The sequence below is a fragment of the Rhopalosiphum maidis genome, chromosome 2 (genome assembly GCF_003676215.2).
Source record: "Rhopalosiphum maidis isolate BTI-1 chromosome 2, ASM367621v3, whole genome shotgun sequence".
NCBI classification, from domain to species: Eukaryota; Metazoa; Arthropoda; class Insecta; order Hemiptera; family Aphididae; genus Rhopalosiphum; species Rhopalosiphum maidis.
This window is the reverse complement of record NC_040878.1, coordinates 25,475,414-25,498,899: the sequence shown is the minus strand read 5'-3', so window position 1 is coordinate 25,498,899 and position 23,486 is coordinate 25,475,414. Positions and strand designations below refer to the sequence as shown.

Below are 23,486 nucleotides of genomic sequence, written 5' to 3'. Positions count from 1 at the left end.
TTATTGTAGCTTACATATATACATATTTTTTATTTAATTTCATCAAAATTCTTGAATAGTTACTTATTTATTTATTTATTTTTAATATTAATATCTAATAGATATGCTAACTAGGGTTATAAATTAAAAACCATAATTCACAAATCAATTTTGATTCTAGAAACTTAATCAAAGAAAATCCTAACAAGTGTAGACAACGATTGAAAACGTATCATACTCGTACATATACATTTTTAAAAACTCAAAAGTGCATTACTGATTATATAAATCTGAAAAAAAAACAATTATTTATTATTTATTTTATTTTGAAAAAGTAAATTTGTCATTGATAATAAAGTAAAATATATAGCTAGTCTTATCCTATTACTATATTTATTATTTTTTTTTGAATATCATATTTTTTTTTTTTAATACAACTATTATTATTAATTACCAATTATTATACACTAACAATTAATATAAAAATAATAATGTGCAAATATAGTTTTTTTCAGTTATTGAAGATTATTGAAGTACATAATTCAATTACATTTTTAAGTATTATGAATCTTTTATAAAATAATATTAAGCATATATTTACTAATTTTCTGTTATCTGTTAATTTAATTTTGTTTATACATCAATTTTGCATAAGTAATAAATTTACCTTGAACGATTTTAAGATTATAGTAAAATAATCGTGTTACTGTCACTGGGATAGGATTACAATAACGCATTTGATTTGAACAATAAAACAGCCATCAAAGAGTAAAACAAAAACCCCATTAAATTCGTGTCTTTTATAATTAAAACTACTTATGGGTATACGCCAAACTCATTAATTTTTAAGTACACTATCACTTATTTATGACTATCATTCAGTTTTTTTTTTTAAAACAAGCATTATTATTATTAATTTACTTGTATACATGTATCTAATACATAATATACACAATTCCGGCATTGTTTAACCTTGTCTTTGGCCATTTAAACGATGACGAACATATTTTAATAAGCAAGCCCTAATATTCTATTTCACCAATCACGCATTTGAAATTAATATAAATGTATGACAATGTAAACAAACGTACAACACGATAGTTCATAATCTTCGTGTTAAATGTTTGCTCGTGAACGTGGTGTATCGTACATCATGATTAATGCAAATGTAATTATTACAAATGTTACGGTTTAATCATAGTTATTGTTTCCTCGCTATGAGTCTTTATTCGGGTTTAGGCACAACAAACGATAGCAACTATTAACATAACGTCGTGTTTATTTCAATATTTGAAATTTTTACTGTCGTTTCACAGTTAAAAATCAACATCGGTAAATTCATAAACTTTTTTTCGTTATGATTATAATGATAATAAAAATATAATTAATAATAATAACACGAATTGTTATGTCTATAATATGATGTAACTAATTATGTTTATTTACCAGAGGCGTGTCCAGCGGGTATGCACGTGCTTACCGTGATTTCTAACCCTTAAAGATACCCAAAATATGCATTTTAAAATTATAAACAAGAATTTTTTATTTATATAAGAACACCGAATACCAAATTTAACCATTATTATACAAAACACATAAAAAAATCAAGTAAATCAGGTTATGTTTAATATTACTTTCTTAAAAATGCATAATTCCTAAAAATAATTAGAACTTTAATAGACTGCACAAAATTCACTTAAATATTAATATTTATCATAATTTATGATAATAATATATATTTACAATAATTAATATGAAACGTGTAATTTGCAATACGCTCTCGTAATATTCGTAATATTTTGGAAACAGGTGATCATTTCGTCGGTCCCAAATAACGCGGATTGCAAACATAATAATGTTTGATAACATCTTGGACCATGGTATCTCACATTGTTCTCGATTGTCTTTTAAAGGAAAATGTCTATGACTGTTCTTATTGTCTCGATAATGACCAAGTAAGCTAAGAACTATTAATATAACAATATAGGTAAAATAATATTTGAATTATATAACGTTTAAAATATATCTCAATTATAAATTATGAGTGAATATGAATCGTTCATATGAAAGTGTGCTCCCCCCCCCCCTATAAAATTACCACCATTACACGGGCGAGTAAACTCAGTCTTCGATAATACAATAATAAGCACCAAAATAACAAAAATCAGACAAGAACCGCGGTCGGTTTCTGTGCATATTTTGTCGTTTTCGATGTAAATTTCATAATATTTGGATCTGATGTACAGACTGCTTTCAAATTTAATAATTCATAATAATAAATAATTAATTATGATTAATTACATTATATACATCGGCTATATAATATTATACATTATAATACAAGGAATTTAATCGTATTTTTTTAGGGCGTTTAAGTTCGTGCTCTAATTATAATAGGTACGTATACAAACAATAACACAATACCCGAATATACGTCCCAGACAAGCTGTTCTCAACTTTTAGATTCCGCCCATTATGATGAAGCAATACGGCTATCTCAGTCATAATGCCGAAAATAATAATATTATGTACATTATGACGGACCGAGTTTCGTTGACTGCTGATCTACATTCAAACTAGGAGTGTATGCGGCGGTGGATCGCTGGATCCATAGCTCGCAGCTGCCGTCATATCATCGGGTCCAGCGATCGGCCGGGCCCGGTGGCCGTCGTGTTTTCTGCTGCGGTCCTGGTACCGGTGACTATCTATTAACGTCGTTTGCCTTTCGTTCTGACCTCCGACGGTATTCTGTAATTCGATAACGAGTTAACGAGTTTCATAAAATTGTATTCGACGTAAACGTGTTTTTATGTATCTTTTATTTTTATACTTTTACTATTGTGTTTACTGATGTTGTGTGATATTATTTTTAATTTATTGTATTCTTTGAGTTGAATATTATTGTTATTATTATAATTGTAATTATTGTAGTGATAAATGATAATAATAACCATACGTTCTATAAAAAAAAAAGTTCAGTGCACTTTATAACTAGCTATTTTGACCTAGTAAGATGAATTATTGAAGTTTAGTTATTAGTTATTAATTATTATGATAGTCTAAGGAGTAAGGATAAATAATGAAATGATAGTAGTCAATGTTATAAAGACCACGACTATCGTAGTTTTAAATTAGCACTGGTAGCGCTTTGGTCGTTTGCGTAGAACAGTTTTGAGTTCGAGAAAGGTGGAGAAAAAAATTAATTGATAAATTATATAGATACCTACAATGGAAAACATTTTTTTCATTGTAAGAACAAAAATATGCTATTATTATATGTATTCAATAACCATTAAACCATTTGTCGGTTGTAATGAACATAAAGACAAAAAAATATTAGATACTAGATTATTTATAACAATGCACTTTATTGTAAAACCATAAACATCGACAAAAAATTTAAAAAAATCGAGTATATTTTAAACTTTGATTACTTCTATTGGCTTATCATAATTACATTTTAAATATGACTAGCTACGAATAAATACTTCAAAATAAATACATTAATAATAAATAAATATTTATGAATAAAAAGTAATACATACATTGTACAGGGCATTGTAGAAAAAATATGATCAAATGATATTATAAATACAATTAAGAATATACTCAAACATTAACTTGGATAATTTACATTTTTTATTAATTTAATTATAGGTAGGTCGCAACTAGCAACAATGCAATTTTTAAATAAAAATGCTTCTATTTGAACAATATTTTTCCAAATAAAGCTTTAAGATAATAATTTGTGTATAATCATCATCAGTTTTTAATCATTCTACATAAATATTAATAAATGTTGTGCAGTGAAATTTGTTTAAACTCATACAGATCTACTTGATACAAACAAATAATAATGCAATAAAGCTTCAATATAATATAGGCAATAAGTTAACAAAAGATGTAATTTAAAATCAATTTTTTGCATTTAAATAGTCATGTCTTTTTTATTCAAGACGATGTTCATAGCAAAGCATAAATAATGGCACATATAATAATACAAATGCAAAATCATAATCAATACGGTATACTATACTGATAGTAAATGATAAACTATTATGCATAAATCCGTAATTTTACCACTTATAAAATGCGTGATAGCCTATCAGACTGTCAGATAGGTCAGGGTAAAATATATTAAATATATCGATTTCAAATCTAAAATAATATAAGTAATTTACAATGCAAATCGTACAGTTTACTTGCTATACGAAAACGACTTAAGCGATATCGATGGGCGGTGGCGGCTTAACCGTGTGGTTTTTCTCTGGGCGTTTTTTAACTGTGTAGCCGGAGCTAGGTCATAGGGTAATATTATATATAGTAGTATGACTCAAATTCAAATAGCTTAATTGGTCCACAAGTCTCCTCATTTTTAATATTATAATAATGCTATAAACGTTTCAGCAAACAAAAATTATGCACACTTTGGTGATTGAAAATCATTATATTATAATATAAACATTGACTTTACCACTAAACTGTTTACAACACCAAAACACGCCTAATAATGACAAACGAAATCCAATGTATGTCGAAAGTCGACGCAATGCGTAGTACGCCAGTACATGACATATTATAATAAATGAAATATAATTTCTCTTGTCGTCCCGAGACGATATTTCGCTTTATTTATACGATAACATATTTGTATATTTTGTATAGGTACCATTGCCAAAATAATACTGGATTCACTGACGAACTAACACTTGATTGGTCGCAAAAGCCATTCCCGTTTCGTCTTTTCGTTCAAGCGGCTGTCACGATAACGCAACGGAATTACAGCATCTTACAATAATGTATCTATATGAAGCTGTCCCCTAATACACTGTTTGTCCAATCGACTTAAAATACCACCAGATAATATTAAAAATTAATTGAAAATAATTGCAAATTGAGTGACTGCGATTGCAATTTTTTTTTTTTGATTTTTTACGATTTTTTTTAATTAACCAGCCCCCCTTCCTCCCCACATCATATTTCGAACATGTATGTTTAGCTTACGTATTCGGTTATTTCCATGGCGTGGCAGTCAAAGCGATCGCATTATCACGTTTTGCGTAAACTTGTTTTTATTGGACATTGACGTAAGGTATCAGCACTGCACGTATTATATTTAGTAACATTACAACTACCCACAAACAGTATAATATAATAAAATGATAAACCATTGTTGTTTTTACGGCAATAAATATTTCCGTACACAAACGAGTTGAAAGTGTTCGGCAACAATCATTCGAAACTGCATTTTGTTGTTTTTTCTCTCGCGCGCCGACGTTTTAGTCGCGTGTTATAGGTACCTGCGGCCCTCATCAAGGCCGTGCATCATTATTATTACCATGACCGCGCTTTGGACATTATAATGTATTTTTTTTTTTTTCATATACGTTTCTATGTTTCATTGTAAGTTGTTGGTGCATATCTTGCACATTTTAATGATAAATGTCTCAAAATTCCACCAATTAGATTACGTATAATAGGTGTAATAATAATTTATCACTTGCAACGGTTTTCATGTTCGCGTCATCAGTATTAATACGACACATAGCGCAAATTAGTAAAACCCGCAGTATATTATATTATATATACTCAACATTTTTTAAGTTTAAAAATTATCATAATTTAAAGAAAACACTTAGTATTTTGATTATTCATACGCGGTTAATTATAAACTGGAACTATATATATATATAGACAGTATATTATCAACTAGGTACGTAGAAATTCCTAAAATATTAAGTTCTATTGTATTGTATCATAACGATTCATAAAGTTTGATTAATCATTACTTAGATGAAAGTTGATTAATTCTCGTTCAACTCATTACTAATTCATAAAAAATTCGTATTCTATCCTTGAACTCATTAGCACCTGAGTAAATTTAGGCTCAAATACCTACAAAGAGCATTCTCATATTTATTATTCTTATTTCTATAAGAGCGGAAAGGTGAACGAATCATTATAATATAGACGTCATACAATAAAATCCCTCCTCCCAAAACAACCAGTGTAAAGCATTATATACCTATTATATGTATATATAGATAGATACGAGTATAGATGATGAATGGAAACATAATATTTTGTATTAATGTTTGAACGAACTACAAATTCATTGTTTTATACAGATACAAATCTTTTTCATCATAATTAATAACTTTTGGCCAAAAAATTTTTGTTTTCGAAAACTTACCAGTGATTTGATATTTTTACTACGCTTAATTATACATATATATTTGTACCATATATAGAATTTATGTGTATTTTCATAAACAGTAATTGTATCATTGAATTTAAACTTATCACTATATGTTTCAATATTACAGTAACCTACTCAATGGAAGTGAAGTACACAAGACATATATACTATACAGCAGAGTGACATCCTCAGTTTTTCACTTTAAGACGATAATAACTTATGAATAATTACACATTCCAATTTATTTTAAAAAATGTTATGTATACATAACGTAGATATATTTTTTGCAATACTTAATTATGTATTCAAATATTCAATATGAGAAATCGATAATCATATAACTTTCATTCGGTAGTATATAATATAATAATAGTATACTATTACACATGTATACATGTACCTATAGGTGGAATGTACATAAATACCTATTACCTATATAGAATCAATCCGCAAATCATTATGAAGTCGACTTCGTACGTTTTTATTTGACGTATTACGAATTCGATTACATTGACGTGTACATATTAAGGAGAGGCGACAGCCACACATCATAAAAACACTCTTCTGCTTGACGTATCTTATATTCCTATAAATAGTTGATGAATACGAATATATTTTAAGAATTCAGAATAATTAGAATAATAATAATGATAAATTTGCTCGTTAAATATGCGTATCGATCCAAACGACAAATCCTTCATTCCGAGTTCCAAATGGTTTTATTACAAATAAAATAACATGGATATTTTTACCATAATAATATAATACTTTCAGAGTTTCAACGTAGATTTGATAACATAATTATTGCTATTCACGTGTATCGCATATAATATATACGTACGACGACCGTAATCAATGCTATTTTGTCCAGCAGCATAACACCGAGTACTAATTTTTTTCTAAATTGTATTCTTTCAATATTTTTAAACTATTCAATACGCTGTAGCAGTGCAGCATATTATATTCCATGAAACTCACAGGCAACGGGTTTTTTTAAAACATCAAACAAAATTGTTGTCTTACACATTGGTGTAGTCGTGTAGTTACCGTGTAGGGAATCTGTCACTGATAGATAATAATATCGTAAGTAAATATCATAATAGATTATAATATAATATACATATATATATTTGTAGCTGTTGATCTATCATAGTTGTATACAAGTGGCTTTTTAATAATAAAAAAATGTACATACATATATACAGATTCGTTTTGTAGTGAACTTATTACTTCGAAAACTTAATTCTATCTAAATTGTTTGATTTTGCAAATGTTACATTTAATACAGCACATTTTCGTAAAATTTAAACTTTAATTGTATATATTATATAATAGATATAAAATATTTTATAAAATTTTAAACAATACTTTTGTTATCCCAAGTTCTCATAATGAGGTAGTTACCTACTTAGAATGTTAAGTAAATTAAATATTGTTCTAAAATAATTTGCTTATGAAAGTTTTAATTTTGATAAATTATTTAAAGATAAATTATAAACGGAGGTTAATAAGAGTTGTTTTTGAAACGCAACGATTTATAATTGTTTTAAATTATTGAACAATACAACTTGCTAGCTTGCGCTGAAATAAGCTAAGCTAGATCTCTGTATCCTGTACGAGATTTTTTTTTATTTAGCCACAGTGATTATGTTATTTGTTATTATTTTATTGCGAAATAGAGCTTAAGTGAAAAAAAAGAAATGTCTTCTCCACAAGGTTTAAAATACTGTAAGTAAATACGAAGTAAGTAACATAATGACAAATTACAAATCACTTTCGTTAGAAGACACAATATAATAATTATTGCACAATATCCTCCGTAGTCTGACCCGCTTGTTTCGGTCTAGATATATTTTTCGTGGTGAGCATACTTACGGTTGGCAGATTTGCTCCATAGAATGTCGTTTCAATTTAATTAATGATTAATTGATGCAATGTTATAAGCTCCTCGAGCTCGCATATATTAATAATATGTACAATATATAGTAATAATAAATAAGTATATATATTTATTTACTTTATACAATCCAAACGTGACAGCGTAGATAGGCATATTATCGTTTGAGATTAAACATGAACTCTTTTTAGCCTTTTATATCATATCGAATAGAACATAAAAAATAAAAATTATTTCTTAAAACTATGAACAATACATACAGTATATACCTAAATAGGTACCTAATACACCACTGAACCACAGTTTAAAACTATAATAATTAATTATCTGTTATTTTCAGGTCTAAAGGGCGTGCCATTTCAAGTATGATTAAATAGTTTATAGAACTTATTTCATTTCACCAATACAAGGTGTCATAATGATCGCCTTATTCGATATTTAGTATTGCCAAATAATACACCCAACCAAACATATTATTATAATATTATATGGTCTATGGCTATGTGGGATAAGTGATTATTTAAATACTGAGGTACCTATCATATTATGCATGATAGGATACTATTTTATATAAACGTTATTAAAATGTGATTTTAATACATTACATTCGAGGAGTAGGGGTGTCAAATAACAAATAACTAAAAAGCCATTCATTATTATATTTAAGTATAACTATTAAGTAAATATTTCTATATTTATTTTTATACACTTTTTAGTATTGATTTTCTTGATGAATATAGAAAACAACAATTTAATGACCTATATTTGTAAGTTGTATATAGTTAAATAAATATGAATACTATATCTTATAACGTGATTTTTCAAAAAGTTTGGTTTTTTGACAAGATTTTAAGTTTTTCGGACTTTTTTGACTCCATTCTGTTTGTATTCGCATTGAGCGTGTCATTTAAAAGCTGTACGTGTGCCTGTTTCTTAATATTTCGTTTGTAGCGGTCGCAATCGGGGTAACAAATACGACCGACAATCTTTCGGACCTTTTCCTCCAGATTTTTTTTTTTTTTGCAGATCCGTTTTATGTTTTTCAGATACGTTCTGTCCGTATTTTGTGTAGTGCGTGTCATTTAATAACCGTAAGTATACAATTTGTACGCCGATTCCGTTCATATGACAATAACGAACGGTAGAATCACGGACGCAGATCGACGTACGAGATATGTATCCTATACTTTTTGCTTAAATCTGGCAGTTTGACGCATATATTAAATCGATTTATGTGTTTTTGACCAATTCGTCAAAATAAGACAAAATCTAGACCGTTGACGTCGATGGAGAAAATTTGGACTAATAATATGGTATGTATTTCTTTATTTCATTGTTTATATTTTAATAGAATACTGTGAACGTCATGTTGCAGGTCTCCGTAGAGCAGTGACGTCTGTTTTGATGCGCAGTATTCATTTACTCACGAAAGTCTCATATACACTACTATTTTTGATTCAATAAATTGCATCATATCGTTGTATTTTAACAAATATATTGTTTTGTTCTCACTGTAGTTTAACCTTTAGATATAATATCTTCAATCACGGGTTGCGCTCTATAGCATAAAAGTGTTTTCGACAACATTATTTTAGATAACGATAATAGTGATCACATGATAGATTATAGATAAATTGATAAGTGAATAGCTACACGGATATGCCATGAGTCTTATGTACTGTTTATGATATAAGTAACTTACATTTAAATATTTAATACTAACGTTCGACTGTACATTGCTTTGTAAAATGTATATAGTGTATTTTGTAGTTGCCTTTTTATCATTTATACAGATTATGCTTGAATTGTTTAATAGAAAAAAAAAGTATTTACTTAATTATCGATTAATTACACATTTAGCCTGTTATATATTTACCCCAGGTGATGACTGCTAACAGCCTATAGCTGTCGAAACACTCAATTCCCATTTGCGGTGTATATTTTTTCATAAAGATGACGAGACAAGTTATTAAATCGGGTGTTGACTAATTTTTAAACACTCAACGATAGCAATGGTATAGGGAAATATTGTACTATTGTATTTCATATGCTACTTGCAAATATTTGTAGCGTATATTGTTTATAAAAATAGTATTTTCCAATGAAATGTTATAAAATTAAATGTCATATCTTAAAATTAACATCTATGTTCCTTGCAAAAAGATTCAGCGCTAAAAGTTGTCGAAATAAATTGAAATGTCTTTTTTTTTTTAAGAGAGAATTTAAAAGTGTAGACTTGACTCATATTTCTACTAAAACTAAGACACGCAGACACAATTATTACAGCATTAATGATATCGCATCAATTATTTTTAGTATTACGTATATAGATATAATGTATAATATGCATAACAAAAACGAGAGTTTTCGCATGTATATATAATTTATATTTGGATAAATCATATTTACTAAACTGTAATAAGTACTTGTGTATTATCGCGAGCGTTGTACAATTCAAATAATATCATATTATAAATACGTCCGACACTATCCTTAGGGTCTCTCCTCTCGCACACATAATAGGTACGCACGCTCACGTCCAATCATCACATCACATCTCTCGGCCGCGTTCCGTGCATATTCGCGGCTGTGTCGACGTGGACGACATATCATACCCAATTTTATTGCTGTGTGGTCGCAATACCAGGCGTGGCATTTATTAGGTACTCGTTACTAATAAGCAATAGTAATAATTATAATAATGATATGCATATTTGTATATACGCGAAAATAATAATATATATATATATACCGCACTACAGTCGTGGAAGGGAGAAGAAGTGAAAAAAGTGATTCTACCGCGCGCGCGGAATGAGGTCAAAAACTAGGAAGAACACACACGGCTCTAAGTGTGCTACTGGGTTGTTGCCTAGCGCGAGCGTGTGGTGTGTAAGCGTGATGCAACTCTGGCGACTCCGCGCAGACGACAGTGCGCGTCCAACTTATATAACCCATCGAGACTGATGTTTACAATCTTCGCGTGTGCGTACGCGCGTGTACATTTGTAATATCGTGCGTTGCCGCCATTGTGTATAGTTGTACGATATAATATTCGGACAACGGACGACCGGATTCGTCGGTCGGTGGTTTGCGTGTGGATGTGATGATATTATAATGTTATTATGTATTTATTATAAAATGTTAAATTAGCGAGAAAAATAAAAATTTCGCCAACGTTTTGTCACTAACGCTGTACATATAATATTATATAACGATATACGATGTACCTACAAAAAAGCCAAAAAGAAATCAGAGACCTGAAGACGAATTACACTCTTGGATCGGGTCATACCGGATTGACATAGAGGAGCCGATAATAAGCGTTTACTTATTGCAAGTCCCATTGAGAAATATTCGACGACTTTTTTTTTTAAACGTTTGTTTTAACGCAATCTGATAATAAATCAATAGTTAACCTCTTATTATTTAAAAAATTGGCTTGTAATACAATAATATTATATTAACGAATTTCCAACAAATCGTCTAACCATAATTTGGCTAACGGGACGTGGTCCTTCGGTAATACGAATAGTTCTGCGCACACGCGAAATAGTACGCTGAGCTGTCTATACACTTCGGTCAGATGTAACGTGTATGTTCGTATACTATAAAATATTATAATATCGTACACAATGTTCAAAAATGCTAATTCTCTGCTAAAACTCGTACATTGGTACCTTATAATAAAATTGATGTCACGTTATTATAATAACGTATAGTTACCAGTGATGTACTGGTATTCTCTGTCTGCGATAGGATACTGAATTATATAATCGTACCCATATGTACATACCTTGCATGGCATGGTATGCGTAGTATACCTACCTACATTCTGTATAGACGTACGTGAACAGTCTGAAAGATGTCGAATGTGAATTTTATTATAGGTATACCTACTATGCCTAGCTACTAGCGGGTATAGGTCAACAGTTGCTATTGAATTATAATTACTATTTACTACTTTATTCGGTTTTGGCGTACATATAAAATATACGAATTATGCATAATATTATACACGTATAGGTCGCGTAGTAGCCGTTCGCATTCATTGGTCACACGCCACTCTCGCTTTTGTTATACGCTGGCGTTGGAAGCAAACAATTTTACTGCACGTGTTTATTTTTATTTGCCAGCGTATAAAAACATCAAAGGTCACCTAATGTTAATGTCTCCGAAGTGTAAACAGTACATCGATTACAACTGTGCAGGTCCGACTGAATATTTAAAAAGAAAACTCGTCGTTTTTTCAATGCTTGTTAAATATTTCTCAATCTATTTTGACTGAACTATATACTATTGTTAATTTAGAATCAAATGTTTTTCAATAATTTTACTTATTTATTAATTTTAAATAAAAACAATTTTGAATTGTCTGTCATTATTATATGTACTCTGAATAGTCTAATACGTGTAGGTAAATAGGTAAGTATAAATAACATAAACATAATATATTTTTATTTGTAAAACGTATACATAATTTTATGTTTATTGTTAAGCCACTGTGGTATGCGTATTTTTTTTTCTTCGCTGTAACATATTTTCTTTTGTAACTATATATTTTATTTATTTTTAATTTTTTGAAAAATCAAACTTAATTTACAGATTAGAATTTATAATTATTTATAGATTGGATTAACCTACCTCCTGTAAACTTATGCAGTTTGTGTTGGAGATAGGGAGTTATAATTAAAACAATACAAAACAATATTATTATTATAAGTTACAATTATTGCAGAATAACTGACGGGTCATTGTGATATTGAAGTTGAGAGAATCGCGGTCCACGTGTTTATATCTAATATTTTAGTACCATAACATTTTTTTTTATGTTTTGAAATTTTTCATTTGGTTTTTATCAATCATAAAGTAAACACGGTTTATTTGATAAAAAACTTCGGTTTTTTTGTCATATACAATTGCGATTATAAGGAAATTCTTTGGTTCCAATAACAGTATAATACGAGTAATATACTTTATAATATCTAATATATGTCATCTGTAACACACGTCTATGTAGATAAATCATAAATGTTATTATTATATCTTGCAATCGTTTTACAATATATTATGTACTTTGCGTAAAGCAATATTTAACCGAAATTGAGCAACTTAAATTACAAAATAATCCTACACGTGTTTTTTTATACTTAAGACTTAAGTAAAGTTTTAAAAAATATTTTTGAAATCTAAAATTTAAAAATAGTTATAAAAAAAATTTAATGTATAACATTCACATTAACAACGACCTAATAAAGGAACAAAATATGTTGTTTAAAATTAATAAAAATATAATATGATTGACAAACAATTATTCAAAATTATTACATCAAAATATGCTAGTATTACATTAATATAATTTTAAAATTAAATTATTTAAATTTATTAAATTCTTGATTTAGCAAAATATCAATAAGCATTTTTTCCTTTTTTTTTTTTATGTAAAAATACACGAAATACGATACTCGAGCTAACATGATGTCAAAAAAAATATAAATAATATTAATATTGAAATATACATTTTAGTAATTAGTCAAATTTTTTTGAGCTCTTTAAACAAAATTAAATCAATTGATCGTTAAAATGTATAGTGAAGTAAAGCAAACTATAAAATGAATTATTATCATAATATAAACTGTTTTGTGAGTTGTGATGATTTAATGTGACTTGTCATAAAATACGTATTTACCAAAAAATTTTTATTGATACGATGTTATAAACTACACAATTAAAATATAATTATGCTATAATTAAAGTTGTCATTAAAAAGTGAATTATACGAAGGTACCTTTATTATTGTCTATGTCATTCTGCTAAAACTTTGTAAAATTACACTAGCAATTATGAACTATATGGAACACAATATGTTTTATTATTGAATTAATTAACCGTGTGTTCCGCTCCAAAGTACTACTAAATATTTTTGACAGATAACCTTGCATTAAAGTGGAATTTTAGGGGAGACTGACATAAGTGAGTAGGTACTGAAATACATACATCTAAAACATTTTAAATGATTTAATCCTAAATATTATGCAAGTATAAATAGTACAATTTACATATATTATATACTATATAGGTATAATAATCATGTTATATGTAACCATATAATTTTAGCACCAGATTTGAATTAATCGACATAAAAAGTAATATTTAGGAATAAGGTAAAAAGTTTAAGGTAGGTACTTATTAAATTGTCTAAGTTTTTATTTTAGCGTTTATAAAAACCAAATTCATGATAATATGCTGGTATATATTTCCGTATAGCCTTGTGCCTTATACAAGTACATAGTATACATATTAGAATTTTAAGAAATATAAACTAAATATTTTATAATTACTTATAATTTTCAATATTATTAGATGTTACTTAGCAGACTTTATGTGATTATATAAAAAAAATGTAATAACCAATAACTAAACCAACAATACTTATAGGTACTCGAAATTTAATATCTAAGTATTTTAAATTTGTTACTTTTGTATTCTATGTATGATATACGTTATTCTTATAATACTTTATAATAACTAGCTGTATAACCCGTTCCGCCCGCCAAAAAATATAACAAATATAAAATATGTACTCGGTTTTAGTGTACACTGGTTTACAAGCAAATCAGCGTTGGTGTACCTCACTTTGTAAACTAATTCAACTGAGATGGTCAATTCGGCTGTGGTGATTTGGATATAGCACTTGGTATGTTTTTTAACGTAGTTAGAACTACTTTTTACACTTTCACTTGTTTAATATCTCTAAAATAAACGTCAAAATCGGCTGAATAGTTTTTAGTATACAAACTACAAATATACATTCATTTATGTAATATAAACATGTATGTATGAATTTTAAAATAGTCTCTTTTATTTCTTTAACCGATGGTAATCCTATATAAACTCAGACGTGAGCCAAAATGAAATTCCTGTGTGAGTCAACCTATATCAACTTATGTGGGTTGAAAAATTAAACTATAAACACTCTCCAAGTCTACGAATATAATTGTATACTTGTATATTATGTATAAATGCATAAATTATTTTATAGATATAAATTTGAATATTCTGTATTATAGCCGCGGTTGCAAGTCTATGCAAATAACTTAGTTATTTAAAACACTCAAATTGAGAATCGAGCAGAAATCAGGATAATAATTTATGAATACTTAATAAGTAAAAAATTTTAAGACAAGCTAATCTTACAGCATAAGATTAAAAGCAGCAAAGTAAATCTTCATTACTAAAACAAGTTAAAATTTGTTAGAAGTATATCTACATATAATAAGGTTGATAGCACAATATGTAAAACTATTACATTTGTTATATTTTTTTATTATGTATATTTCATTACTAAAAAATTGTATATTATATTAGACTGTGAATTTGAGTGTGTGCTCAAAATCATAATTATATAACTAACCAAAAAAAAAAAAAAAATTAAGCATTTTTGACCACTAAATCATTTGCCACTAAATGGCAATTAGCTCTGGCTTGACACCATCATTTGTTCTATAATATAATATTAATATAGTAAACAATAAATAAGTAAAGTAAACACGACAATTATATCCTTATTTTATTGATTACATTGTTAATGTTATTAACCGCTATAATAAGCACCACATATACTTATGATTTTAAATACCTATTTGTTTTTTTTTTTTTTATTCGAATAATATATTAGTATCATCCTGAAATAACAATAATGCGAGATTGTAATTGGCATACGATGTCAGCGATTTATATTGTTGTTTACCTCTTATAGAGTCGCCGGAGATTATACCGCCCGTTGATTGACGACCGGTAACAAGCAGCCGTAGAACAATCCATTCGAAGAATATTGTTGTCGTTTGGAGACGACAAGAGTCGCTTGGCACAACATCCTAGCTAGAATTTATGCAATGTGATAGACGTGATGATTAGACAATACAGCAGGTAAGGACATTGCGTTGCGCCGCGATAATAAAATAATATAATATGTCCGTGTGTGGCTGCAGCGGCCAGCAATGATTTGACAAGGACCTTATAATAATATGATTTTTATATGATGTGTGTATGTGCTAATGAGTTCTCAAATGTATTGTTATAATTAGGAAATAATGTATAATATCATATTATTATTATGATGTTTCATATGATCACTCATTTGCCCGCGTACAGACCTCAAAACGTATAGTTTCAAATTAAAATATTTGATTTGATAACAACTGCGTATGCTTACAGGTGCACGTCACACGGCAAAAATCTCGATATCCAACTTGAAACAAAACGGCGCAGAGGTATAACATTACGCAAAGTGATAAATTGTTATCAACCAAGTAACCAACCAACTACGTCTACTTAGCTACTTGTAATTCACAACTCCACTTATCTAAATTTAAAATATTTATTAATAACTATAAATTGTTCAATATATGATATTTATTGTATTTTATACACACATTTTTTTTAAAAAGTACTCATCTTTAGACTATGAAATTAAAAATATAACTATATAAGTGATAATTATAAAAAAATAAATAAACGTCCTGATGATTAATATGAAAAAAATTGTGTTTTATTTTATACTATGTACTAACCTATTTCATATATAATCTTGATAAATAAAATCATCAAATTTACAAAAAACACAAACATTTTTGTTTAGCGAATAACAAGTCCGCGAATGTGGAAAAATGACTAGAGGAAATTTCTCTAACGTTCAATGATTTATTATAGACAAATAATTACGAGGCGTAATGATTTGACAACTAATTTACTATAAAAAACTAATTATAGGTTCTAATGTTTAGATCATTGGTATTAGTTGTTTTTATTTTTATAACAAATAAATCTTTTAAAGTTTTAATGTACATTTCAACTTGCTAGTCGTACAAATAAAATATAATATTAACGTATCATAAAAAGTTTTTTAGTTGTATTAATTTAATTATATTATACAGATAATTTAAAAATAAATATTCCTAATTTTTTCAATAAGTATTAGATTTAACTGATTTAAGCGATAGAGGAATTTTCATATACCACCTGTTTATCAATGATTTAATATGTGAGTGTGTCAACTGTGAACGTTGAAAAACAACCAACACGGCAACATCGAAAATAATATATAGGCAGTTGGATTAATTGATATAACATCAAAATATTACTTTTCCTAATTTACTTTAATTAGATAATAAATCTTCACGGTGAATTGAACTGATGTCATATCCAAAGCTCTGTTATTTTTGACCATAACTCGTTCGATTGGAATAAACAATTTATGGTAAATGTGCTGTAAACAAATTTAATTATTTCGATAAACCCGTCATAAATGTAATTTATTTATATAATGGCGATACTTAGAAGTTAACAACCAATAAATATTTACCAATATATGTTTGTAATATACCGAATGATTTACCAAACTTGCTGACGTCTATTTTTCCTTTAATAATAAATTTATTCAAATTTTAATTTTTGAAATTTCTAAATATATGTATTGTTTACTTTATAAACGTCATATTTTCAGACACTTATATTTCTTATGCGACTTATAAAAATTATCCTAAGTTTAATGCTTAACTATATACAGATTTTTATTATGACCAACTAAATAAAAACTTATACTTACCTATTAATTCGCTTCATATTTAATGCTAAATAAGCAATCTTTTAAGGATATCAAGGAAGTTTATATTAAATAAACGTAATTTGTTTCTTATAATTTATGATATTAAACATTAGTACACGAATACTACTTTGTAATCACTCAATTAATCAAACCAAAATAATAAAATTTTACAAACATTCAATCATTGACAATGAAATGAGGTATAAATATGTTTGACTGTTTATGGTTCGTAAAATAAAGGTATACAATATAGGTACTTAATGCTGAAAGATGACTAATCAATAATTTTAAATTAGATCTATGCAATCTAAATTTTTTTTAAATACATCAAATATTAATCTAAATTTAAGTTTATCATTTTATCTATTTATAATTGGTTCAAAAGATATATCTTAATAATAATTTACCCATAAATTTTGTAACTCGTAAGCTTGTCGTAACTCATCTTTAATTATTTAAGTTATAACATTGACTATTGTAACTAAAATAACTAAAATAGCATAAGAGTTTATTAACTTTTATTTTGTAGTTTCTTTAAAGATTACTGAAATTCTATATCATACAGTTATCCACCATTATAATATTATAATTAAATTACAAACAAAAAAGATTATATGGTTTAAAAATAAAATTAACGTTATCTTAATAGAAGTACTCATTGGCATTTTAATATTAATTTAATCAATATTTTCAAAGATTAACTTATAATATTATGACTCAATTATTATCTTACTATTTTTCTGTAACCTTCGTAAATAATTTTACATTGCTAGTGCTATATTATTTTGGAAAACTTGCCTTGAAACCAACTACAGTTAAATTACCCATGTTATTCAATCAAACCATTGAATATTTCACTTAAACTTGGTCCTTATTAAATTAATTACGACGTCTAATTTATTAATTTTGTAGTCAAACTAAACATACAAATTAACTAACCGTATTTTTTGATTTGTATTAAACGCCACACGAGTAATGCGTATGCGGTGAGCATCTATAATATTAAGCATTTGTATAGGTACATGCCATAACACTCACTATTTCAATGATCACAATACACCACGGGAAACAATATATTATAAATTTATAATTGAAGTAGTGAGTCTATATATTGGTTATACCATATACCAATGCACTGCAGTCTAATACTGTTATTACTAGATACGCTTTGACACACTATTATGTAAATCGTGAAATGATTTTGATACTTAATCCTTTTATTATTTTGTACGTTTGTACTTAGGTAACTATTTGTACAATACATTAATTTTATCCAATAGACGTTAACTGTAATGACCAGTGGGTATATATAAAATATAAAAACTACAAAATGCATATTGGTACATATTTCTACTCACAGTCCCCACTTTCGAGATAAATTATATGCATACGCCTATTTTCACCCCCCTCCCCACCATTTCATCTCTCATATATAATTTGGGAATTTTTCAAATCATTATATCACTCGTTAGTTACTATTATTACAAAAATTATATAATCTTAACTCGTAGATACAATATTTATAAGGACTCTGTAATAGGATTATAACTTGCTCTAGGCACCGTAGGACCTAGCTAGTGCTGGCCCTGACCGTTATATTATATTGTAATATTTAACATTTTCAATTGCGTAGGATAATATTATAATTATATATATTATGTATAACTGATAACTACTAAAATAGGGGATAAGTCCATATTTATAAGATTGTATAATATTGTGAGCGGAGTATTATTGATTTTACAATGAAGTGTGTTTTTATTTTATAAATATTTTTTTTTGTGGATAATAATATAATATGAAGACATATTTTCTATCAGAAAACTATTTAGATCCATTAACTTCGAGGAAAGTTCCTGGTATAGTTAGTACTTTTGTGAGGGCAAAGTTGAAAATTCTAAGTATTTTTTTAAATAATCAGGAAAAAAGGGAAAGAAATTAGGTAAACACTTTGCTGTACAGTAGAAGTCAATTGTATTCTGTCATTGAGTAAGCACTGAAATGCTTGGATGTGTTCAATTTTAATTGGATGATAAATTATACGATTAAAAATGATTCTGAACTGGAATGATCTAACATTTTGGTAACCAAACCAAGGTTACAAAACAATTATTTTAATCTTTTAAAATAAAAATTGATAAACAGAACATTTTTGCTACTATAAATGTGACTTTTACAGGCACACGAAAAAAAAATTAAATCTAAAAAACAGATATCATTGTAAAATAAATATATTAAGAGTCATAACAAATACGAACATTTGTTAAAATTGTAATATTATTATTATTTATTTGGTAACTTTGGTTACCAAAAAGTTAGACTGCAGGTTATCAAAAAATAAAATCGTCGTCACTTTTAATCGTTTTTCAAATTGTTACTCGTTAATTAGTAATTACAATGTCTATGTAATGACGAGATACACTCAATATCCCTATTGTAAAATAAAACGGTCAACTATACTTGACAGCATTTATTTAAGTTCTTTTTCAGATAAACATAAATTAACCACTGCATATAAAATTATAATAAATTAAGAAAATAAACATAAAATAAATATTATTAGACATTTAAGCAAACAACTTTTTTATTGGGTACATTATGGTTAACTGAAAAATACTGGAAAATAAATATATGCAAAAGTACGTATTTGTTCTTTGTTAATTGTTTTATAATTAAAATAAATATTATTTCACTATAAATATATTAGTTTGTTATTTTATCATTTAGTAATATTATGATTACACATAACACTATCTAAATTATGTATAAATATATTTATATATATCGTGCATTTATTTCGAATACTTTAAAAAAAAAAAACACCCAATTGTAGTTTAGCCTACAAGTTAAATTATTTTACCCAGAATTTCTATTGTTCCACTGGCAATATTGTATTTCTACTGACAAATTTCGTTAACAAGTCGACCATGACAGATGTTGGCCAATAAATACTACACTGACTACACTGAGATATTATCTGCTCACCCACTGGTAATGACAAGAGCTTGATGTGTTGATCTTCTCCAAGGGCCTACTATACAAATTCATAGACATTACTTCAAATAATTGGTTATTGATCGTATTGGAATTCGTATTCCATTAGGTGTGTGTATAAAAAACAATTATTTGTTATAACGTATTACACTTCATTACTTCAATGACAAAATATTTATCAATAGAACAACGTAATTACTGTAATTATTTAAAGGCATACGTTTTAATCAAAGTGATTTTGTATAGTTTTATAAAAAATAAATTGACAATGATAACTATTTCGTGTATTATTAAAAATTAATATATTATACAAATACATATTACACAATACATTATAAATTATATTAAATTGTTATAATACCAAACTAGTTATTTATTTAGGATTTATCATTTGTGTACCCCGTGTCTTAAAAATTCTTTAATGAAATTACTTTTTACCGTACTATTATAATTAAACGAATAACAGTATGATTTAATAAGTAGATATATGCTGATCATGTTATGCTCACCATTTTTTCTTTAATAATGAATTTATTTAAATCCTGACTTTTGGAATTTTTAAACATAGATTAGATACTAAAGCAACATATTATAAAATAATTGAAAAATGTATGTACTACTTAAAGAGTATCCTGTGGTAGGTAATTTGTATTTTCTATATACCAATATTTATACAAATCCATAAACAATATTATTAATCATAAATCATTATGAAATACTCGAAAATAATTAACAGAACCAGTTGTTTTTGTTGTATTGAAAGTAAATTGTCATTTTGAATTCTTTGAAAATTTAACTATAACAACTTTTCAATTTCTACTTATTCCACATAGTTTTTTAGAACTTAGAAAAATAAAAATTTGAAGAAATTTATATCAAGTGCCTTAAGTTGACTTAAATGAAAAATTCAAATCTATTTTCATAATTTTAATCACTGTATGCATCAATCGATACGTTGGCATTCAAAAATATCTGAATGCTTATGTTCTAATCTCTTTAAAAGTATTTAATTGGTAGGCAGTCAAACATATTGGTCGTTATGAGAATACATTTGAGCAGCTTCGATTTTTATGCGGCATCTGTAATTAGAGTCAAACACACCTGTGTATATGAAAAAATAACAGAAGTCATTATCCGTGTGAAGATAAAATCTATTTTAAAATTTCTAAAGGAACGTGTTAGAATTCTGCTATGCAGTAGCAGGTGGTAGATTTTACAGATAATAATAAGGTATTCAATCCGACAAATTGAAATGATTAATAAACATAAACGCTCCACAATAAAACGTTATTGTTTTCTTCGTATTTGTATGGTCAATTATTTATATTACCCACCATCGTCCCACTGATAATATATTACTTAATTATTTAGTTGGGTATTTTGATTCTAGCTAAACATAACAAACATATTCAATTGTTATTCATTGATAAATGTATAAAATTTAGTTTTCATATAATAATATTACAATGCCGTGTTAACGAATACGCCAACAGAGCAAGGCGTAGATTTTAAAATATCGCGATTTACTTTTCATTAACTTATCAGAAAAGTAATAATAAGATAACTATAATCACATTAATACAATATTTAATTAATATATACCTCTACAGTATATATATATATATTATACATGTTAACAAAAAACTGTGTTATAACAGTTATAAAATATAAATATGCCATATAAGTCGGTCCCAAATTTAAATGCAAAGCTTATTATTTTATGGGTGCTTATTAGAACAATGTATTCTAAGTACATAATTCGTTTTACATAACAGAAACATCGTATGACTATTTGTGTCCCTATTTATACGGCACCTTCTTTCCTTTTTAACACTTCTTTCTTCGACACTGTGGCATAACTATGGTTTTTTATGCAAAATAATGGTTATATTTCAATATGCATCGTTCTTAGACCAATTTTTAGAAGTGCGAAGTTTTAATAATGTATGACATAGATTTTAATACTAAAAATTGTATTTTAAAATAAATTAAAAAATTAATATTTAAAGACAAATCGTTAAATTGTTATCATAAAAATATAATGTTGGATGCTGTTGGATTAGGCTTTTTATCAAGGAGTAAAAATATAGACATATAGTTATCTACAAACAATGACTTGACAAGAAAAATAATCACACATTGTAAAATAGTTAGGCTTTGATAATTTTCTTAATTTTAAAAATTATAATTTTATTCAGATTATGAAGAATTTCAACTTTTGAATTGACTTTAAATAATGCAGGAAAAATAAATTTCAAAATGTTAAAAAATATGTAATACCTATATAGTCTTTATTACATTTTCTGAAACTTAAATTTTTCAAATTAAAACCCAATTCATCATACGTAAAGCCTTTATCTTAAAAAAAATTGATCAACATTTAATTATTTCATGAGGCATGAGACTTTTTTCCTATGCGGCAAGTTATTGTACTTAAGGAGCACCTGCTTTGATACTTTTAAACTTACTAACTTGCATTTTTTTCATTTACGTATATCATTTTGATAACTTACTGTTTTTAAAATCTATTTTACATTGAACATACAAATTAATACTTGATTTTATTAAATATCATTAAACAAATTATTACTAAATATTATTTTATAAATAAATGTTTTTTTTTCTAAAAAATGTACTTTCTCTAATTACATGTATTAAACTATTTGCACATTTTCTATTTTGGATGGAAAAGTTCATAACCAATTGACAATTTATCCAATAAGTTCTTTAATTTGACGGTTATTAATAATCATATATTTAGCTATTATTTGTTAATAAAAAATTATAAATATTCTTATTCTCTTTTTTAAAAA

At 27.1% G+C, this 23,486-nt stretch overlaps 1 long non-coding RNA gene across 1 annotated transcript; it reads left to right on the top strand.

Moving 5' to 3' along the window:
- Window positions 1-12,079: 12,079 nt before the first annotated feature.
- LOC113554231 lies at window positions 12,080-16,516 on the top strand. Its single transcript, XR_003405246.1, has 4 exons — window positions 12,080-12,497; window positions 14,667-14,769; window positions 15,832-16,001; window positions 16,290-16,516. It is a non-coding gene; the product is annotated as an uncharacterized LOC113554231 (long non-coding RNA).
- Window positions 16,517-23,486: the final 6,970 nt, after the last annotated feature.